The following is an 8100-nucleotide window of genomic DNA, read 5'->3' on the forward strand; positions in this document are numbered from 1 at the left end:
CACTGAGTCTTTCCTTGGTCACGTCAGTCTACTGATGTCCCCAGGTGCAACCTCTGTGTGGCCCTGTGTGGCAGCCTACTCCTGTTTGGACCACTAAGTAACGGAGAGTCCTGCCTTTCATCTGCCTGAGTGTCAGTGTGTTGTGTCCCACCGTCAAAGAAAATCTTTAAATCTTACAAAACACTGATAAAGGACCAGTGTCCAAAATACACAGAGCATTCTTAAAACTCAATAATAAGAAAACAAACACTCCAATTAAAAATAAGCAAGGGAATTCTCTGGCGGTCCAGTGGTTAGGACTCCACACTTCCACTGCAAGGCGCGCAGGTCCGATCCCCGGTCAGGGAACTAGGATCGTGGTGTGGCCAGTAAATAAATAAATAAAATACAATGGGCAAAAGATCTGAACAGAAACCTCACCCAAGAAGGTACACATGTGAAAATTTCTCAACATTGTATGTCATCAGGGAAATGCAAATTAAAACAACGATATCACCTTTTAGAATAGTTGAAGTCCAGACAACACCAAGTGCTGACGAGGGTGCAGAGCAACAGGAACTCTCATTCATTGTTGGTGGGAACCCAAAATGGTACAGCCACTTTGGAACATTGTTTGGCTAATAAAGCTTAATAAAGCTACACATAGTTTTACCATACAATCTAGCAATTTCATTCTTTGACATTTACCTAATAAGTTGAAAACTTATGTCCACACAGAAACCTGTACACAGACTTTATAGCTGCCTTTTTTTCTCTGGCCGTGCCACACAGCATGTGGGATCCCAGTTCCCTGACCAGGGATCAAACCCACACCCTCTGCATTGGAAGTGTAGAGTCTTAATCACTGGACCACCAGGGAAGTCCTTATAGCAGCTTTATTCACAATTGCCAGGAATGGAAACAACCAAGGCACCCCTCAGTAGACGAGTGGATAAAAAAACCAAGGTATGTCTACAGAGTGGACTGTTATTTCGAAGTTAAATAAATAAGCTATCAAAACACGAAAAGACAAGACATGCAGGAAACTTGAATGCATTGCTGAGTGGCAAAAGCCAATCTGAGAAGCCTACAGACTGTATGATTCCAACTGTGTGACATCTGGAGAGGGTAAGACTACACAGGTAGTAAAAGAGAATCAGTGGTTGCCAACGGGGAGGGCAGAGAGGGATGAATAGGTGGAGTTCAGAGGATTTTTAGGGCAGAGAAACTACTCTATGTGAGACTGTAAATGGTGGACGTGTGTCATCACCCATTTGTCCAAATCCACAGAATGTACAACACCAAGAGTGAACCCTATTGTAAACTATGGACTTCACTTAATAACAATGTTATAATGCTGGTTCATTAATTGTAACAAATGTACTACACTAATTCCAGAGGTTAATAATAGGGGAAACTGTGTATGTGAGAGGTGGTGGATCAAAATTCTCTGTACTATCTGCTCAATTTTTCTACAAACTTAGAACTATTCTAAAAAAATAAGATCTATGAATTAAAATGATACAAGTTTATAAATAAAAATCGTGTGTAATTCTATGACCCATCGGTAACATTTTGATTTAAATCTAGAATTTTTATGTTTTTTTTAAGAGTTGAAGAGTCAGATCTCTCATGCTATTTTATAACCTACCATTTTCATTAATGCATGATTGTGCGCATCTTTCCACATCAATAATTATTTTATATCATCATTTTTCATGACTGTATTTTACTCAAATAGATGGATATTTAGTTTTTTTTTCAGCACATCCTTGTCTCAGTTAATGGATGTTTAGGTTGTTACTTTTTCACAAGAGTAGAGTCTCATTTAAGCTGCGTGAATTCAACTCCAAGTGCTCAGCCTAAGAAAAGAGAGTGAAACCACCTATTAAAGAAAGGAAATGCAAGACACAGAAACAACCTAAATGTCCTTCAACAGATGAATGGATACAGATGTGGTACAGGGACTTCCCCAGTGGTCCAGTGGTTAAGAGTCCTCCTTCCAATGCAGGGGACGCATGTTTAACCCTTGGTCCAGGAACTAAGATCCCACATGCCTCAGGGCAACTAAACCCGCGCGCTACAACTAGAGAGCCTGCATACTGCTACTACTGAGCCTGTGGGCTCTCGCCACAACTAGAGAGGAGCCTGCGACAAAGAGCTCGCGCAGCACAATGAAGACCCAGCATAGCCAAAATTAAAAATATAATAATAATAATAAAAAGAAGATGTGCTACATGCGTGCAATGGAATATTACTCAACCATAAAAAAGAATGAAATAATGCCATTTACAGCATCATGGATGGACCTAGAGATTATCATACTAAGTGAAGTAAGCCAGACAAAGATAAATATCATATGAATCATGGATGGACCTAGAGATTATCATACTAAGTGAAGTAAGCCAGACAAAGATAAATATCATATGATGTCACTTATGTGTGGAATCTAAAAGAAAAAAAATACAAAAGAACTTATTTACAAAACAGAAACTGACTCACAGACATAGAAAACAGATCTGTGGTTGCCAGGGGGGAGTGCAGTGGGGGAGGAATGGAGTGGGAGTTTGGGATTAGCAGATGCTAAACTCTTACGTATAGGATGGTTAAACAACAAGGTCCTACTGTATAACACAGGGAGCTATAATCAATATCCTGGGATAAACCATAATGGAATGCATTATATATAAACATATATAATGGAATCACTTTGCTGTACAGCATAAATTATCACAACATTGTAAATCAACTATATTTCAGTTAAAAAAAAAAAAGTAAGAGCAGTGGTTGTGGGTGTGGCTGGTAGTCTGGGCCAGGGCTGGTGTCCCTGTGAGAAGGGGGCTGCCTCCCCCCCACCCCACCCCCAAGCTCCTCTGCCTTCCCCCGATTGCCCAGGGGGAGCGCAGGCCAGCTGAGCCAGTCTCTTGTGTCCAAAGACAGACTTTCTGAGCAATGTGGCCTGGAAACACAAGTCAGACATTTCTTCTGGCCATTGACCAGAGTGACAGTGCCCTGTCCCAACATTAGAGGGACAGCCTTCGTGGAACTCCGAGGCCAATTTCAGTTCTGCCCAAGTTTCGCCAGTGAGGTAACTATAGACTCAGCCCCTGAGTTATGAACAGCTCTGGGAATGCAAACCTGCATAGCCTTTGCACACACTCCTAAGTATTGCCTAATGTCAAATTCCAAACAGTGGAATTTTGAGGTTAAAAGGTGTGCACATGTGTGAGAATCTGGATGCATATTGCCAAACCATACTTGTATAAATGTGTGCCAAGGAAATGACTACTAGCTGTGTATGAGAACCATGTGGAAAAAGGCTACATCTGAAACGAAGTCAGTGGGGGATTTGATGGGAGATTGGACATGGGCATGATGAATGATGGGAGATTGGACATGGGCATGATGAATGATGGGAGATTGGACATGGGCATGATGAATGATGGGAGATTGGACATGGGCATGATGAATGATGGGAGATGATTGGACATGGGCATGATGAATGATGGGAGATGATTGGACATGGGCATGATGAATGATGGGAGATGATTGGACATGGGCATGATGAATGATGGGAGATTGGACATGGGCATATGATGAATGAACGGGAAGACATTAACAGGAAATGTCCAAGCCAAGCACACAGAGAAAACAGAGCTTTTAAAAACCACAGGTGGGACTTCCCTGGTGGCGTGGTGGTTAGGAATCCACCCGCCAATGCAGAGGACACGGGTTCGAGCCCTGGTCTGGGAAGATCCCACATGCTGTGGAGCAACTAAGGCCGTGCGCCACAACTACTGAGCCTGCGCTCTAGAGCCCTCGAGCCACAACTACTGAAGCCCGCATGCCTGGAGCCCATGCTCCGCAACAAGAGAAGCCACCACAATGAGAAGCCCGCACACCGCAACGAGGAGTAGCCCCCCACTCACCGCAACTAGAGAAAGCCCGCGCACAGCAATGAAGACCCAAAGCAGCCAAAAATAAATAAATGAAATATACTTATTAAAACCAAAAAAACAAACAAAAAAACCCCATGGGGGACTGCCCCGGCAGTCCATTGGGCAAGACTCTGTGCTCCCAATGCAGGGGGCCCGGGCACAATCCCTGGTGGGGGAACTAGATCCTGCATGCCGCAACTAAGACCCAGTGCAGCTTAAATAAATAAATATTAAAAAACAAAAAACCATGGAAGCTAACGAGAACCTACTGTATAGCATAGGGAACTCTACTCAGTGCTCTGTGGTGACCTAAGTGGGAAGGAAATCCAAAAAAGAGGGGATATGTGTGTACGTAGAGCTGATTCACTTTGCTGTACAGTAGAAACTAACACAACATTGTAAAGCAACTATATTCCAATAATATTTAATTATAAATAAATAAACAAAAACCATAGGAGGAGCTTAAGCGACACGTGGAAGGTAGTGAGAAGGCCCAGTACATGAGTAAATAGTCCTACATGGACAGGAGAGAGAATGGGGTGGGAACAATATTTAAAGCAATAGTAGCTGAGAAGCTTCCAAAAGACACCAACCCATTAACTGAAGAAACACAGTGATCCCCAAGCAGGACAAATAAAAAGAAAACTATCCCCAGGTCCACCCTAGAAAAATCCTCCGCACCCCACGACCTCCCAACAGAAGGGTCTTCCGTGACTTCCTGTGGACAGTGGTGCTCAGTTGGGCGAACCCAGCTCGGGGTGCTTTCTACCCAGCAAAGTGCAGCGTGGTCTCACAGACACAAAAGATCCTGGCACATTTTCAAGTGTGCAAAATTTTTAAAATTATGACCCTCATCTAGATTCTAAGTGTGTTTTACATCTAAACACTGTATGGGTTGAACTGTGTCTCCCCAGATCCATATGTTGAGGTCCTGAAATTCCTGTGTGCTGTATTTGGACCAGGGAAATAATTAAGTTTAAATGAGGTCATAAGGGTGGGGGCCCTGATCCTATGGGATTAGTGTCCTTATAACACTGGAGAGCTCTCACGCCTCCCTCCACCATGTGAGGTCACAGTGAGAAGATGGCCATCCATAAGCCAGGAAGAGGGGCTTGCAAAGAACCCATCTGTGCTGGCACCCAGATCCTGGACGTCCAGCCTCCAAAACCGTGAGAAATGAATGTCTGTGGTTTAAACTGCCCCGTGTGTGGTATTCTGTTCTGGCTGCCTGAGCTGACCAATATAAACACAAAGACATTTTTGCATGGCTTTAACATAATTTTCCAGGAGTACAAATGCCATGCAAATTGACAGATTACATTTTGTTTTGTTTTGACCTTTACCTAGAGTTGCTCACCATTTCATGAAATCATGTTTCCAATGGCAACGTCAGATGGGACCTGAGTGGTCCACTCCGTGCTTCTGTATCTGTGTCTGTGGCTTTTGTAATTGTTTGTTTTGATGGCTCTGTGTGTCAGCCCAAGCATAGCCCTCACCCATGCATGTACATGTCGAAATCAGTTGATGTAGATATAAATGTATTTCTCCTTTATATTATAGTCAGGGCATAATATTGATTTTTAAAGTATATGAATGTAGCAGGTTCATTTCAGGATGGAGGTGTTCAGTTTTTGTTATAAACGGGGACTTGGGTCTGACAGGAGGAAATATTTTATTCAGGAATAACCTCCTCCCCTCAGACACAGGATCCTGAGAAGCTCACCTCCCAAATTTGCCTCCATCCCAAATGCAGGCCAGTTTGTTTTGATGCATTTCAGCAAATTGTCATTAAGAGGGAATGCAGACAGGCAGTTATGCCATGGCCTGCGCTCAAAACCAGCCTCACCACTCACTAACTTACACGACCTTTCTCTGCCACAGTCTCCTCAGTTGTAAAAATGGGGTCTATAGTTTTGAGGGCTGCTATAACAAACTGGGTGGCTGAAACAACAGAGATTTGTTCTCTGTCAGTTTTGGAGGCTGGAAGTCCAAGATCGAGGTGTGGGCAGGGCTGGTTCCTTCTGAGGCCTCTGAGGGAGAATTTGTCCCAGGCTTCTCCCCCGGCTTCTGGTGGTGTGCTAGCAACCTTCGGGGGTTTTGGCTTGTAGAACCATCACTCTGATCTCTGCCTTTGTTTTTTTTTTAAATTTAATTTTTTATTTTTGGCTGCGTTGGGTCTTCGTTGCTGCACGCAGGCTTTCTCTAGTTGTGGTGAGCGGGGGCTACCCTTCATTGTGGTGCACGGGCTTCTCATTGTGGTGGCTTCTCTTGTTGTAGAGCACGGGCTCTAGGCACGCGGGCTTCAGTGGTTGCAGCAGGCAGGCCCAGTAGTTGTGGCGCACGGGCTTAGTTGCTCCGCGGCACGTGGGATCTTCCCGGACCAGGGATCGAACCCGTGTTCCCTGCATTGGTAGGTGGATTCTTAACCACTGCGCCACCAGGGAAGTCCCTCTGCCTTTGTTTTTACATGACGTTCTCCCTGTGTGCCTCGTCTGTATCCACATGTTCCCTTTGTATAAGGACACGGTCATAATGGATTAGGGCCCTCCCTAACGATCTCATCTTACCTTGATCATCTGCAAAGACCCTGTTTCCACATAAGGTCACAAACACAGGTGCTGAGGGTTAGGACTGCAGCATTATTTTGAGGACACAATTCAATGCATAACATGGGTTTAATAATATGGGGGATGACGTGTATCACAGCTTGCTTTCAGTCTACTGCTAAAAGCACACATACAATGCTTGTGTGATAACTGGATATGATCGATAATGTGTATAACCCATAAAATGCTTCCTTGACAGCGAATACCACTGTGTTTGTCACCTACCTCAATTAGTTACCCCAAACAAGGATAACAAGGCAAATCGATTCCTATTTAAAAAAATTAAAAAAGGGGGCTTCCCTGGTGGCGCAGTGGTTGAGAGTCCGCCTGCCGATTCAGGGGACACGGGTTCGTGCCCCAGTCCGGGAAGATCCCACGTGCCGTGGAGTTGCTAGGCCCGTGAGCCATGGCCGCTGGGCCTGCGCGTCCGTCTGGAGCCTGTGCTCCGCAACGGGAGGGGCCACAGCAGTGAGAGGCCCGCGTACCGCAAAAAACAAAAATAAAATAAAATAAAATAAAAAAAGGAAGGAAAGAAGAAAAAAAGAAAGAGAGAGAAAGGAAGAAGATAGAAAGAAGTAATCATAGCACCAAGGGACATTATGGGGCAGGTCAGGCTGCAACCACCCTAGCATCAAGGGACAAATATTTTAATTATCAACGCTTTCTATCAAAAGATTTATGACCAAAGGGGGGAAATGATAGAAGAGATTTTCACACACTGATGTATGGGAAATCATTCTGCCTTATACATGAGTTAACTTGCAGTTTATGCCACCTAGAATGGCCTATTTGTGGCCTAAAACATATATTGTGCATCTGCTTTAATTATTAAAGAAAAGGGCACACTGACCAGGAGTAAAGAATATCCATATTGGGGCTTCCCTGGTGGCGCAGTGGTTGAGAGTCCGCCTGCCGATGCAGGGGACGTGGGTTCGTGCCCCGGTCCGGGAGGATCCCACATGCCGCGGAGCGGCTGGGCCCGTGAGCCATGGCCGCTGGGCCTGCGCGTCCGGAGCCTGTGCTCCGCAGCGGGAGAGGCCACGGCAGTGAGAGGCCCGCGTACCGCAAAAAAAAAAAAAAAAGAATATCCATATTAAAAATAAAGATTAAATGCCTTCCTTCCTGGAAAGACAAAACTGGTACTCCTTCCATGATAAGATTCCCTTCCCAGGTGCCAAGGCCATAATGACTCGCTGTGTACGTGCTGACCTACTTTTTCTTTGAAACTTCAAGGAATGTATCCCTGACTCGTTTGATGTTCTTTGCTCTGAGAGGAAACCATGCTTCTCCAGAGCAGTTCCTCAGCGTTATCCGAGAGACTGTCTTCTGGGCTAGAGTCCTCACTTTGGCTCAAATAAAACTCTTTTCTATTCCTAAAAAACAACAACAATGATAATGGGATGATTTGTGGTTGATTTCATGGACTCACTGGGCTCCCAGAAGTCATCTCAGATGCACCTATTCAAACAGTTCATGGAAGCTGGAGGCAAGGGTGGGGGTCTTCGCTCATCTGGGAGGTGCCCATGGAGCCCACAGCACATTCCCAAGTGGTCCCAGGATTCAGAGCAGGAAGAGCG

Source organism: Lipotes vexillifer, unplaced genomic scaffold (assembly GCF_000442215.2).
Source record: "Lipotes vexillifer unplaced genomic scaffold, Lipotes_vexillifer_v1.1 scaffold545, whole genome shotgun sequence".
Classification (NCBI taxonomy): domain Eukaryota; kingdom Metazoa; phylum Chordata; class Mammalia; order Artiodactyla; family Lipotidae; genus Lipotes; species Lipotes vexillifer.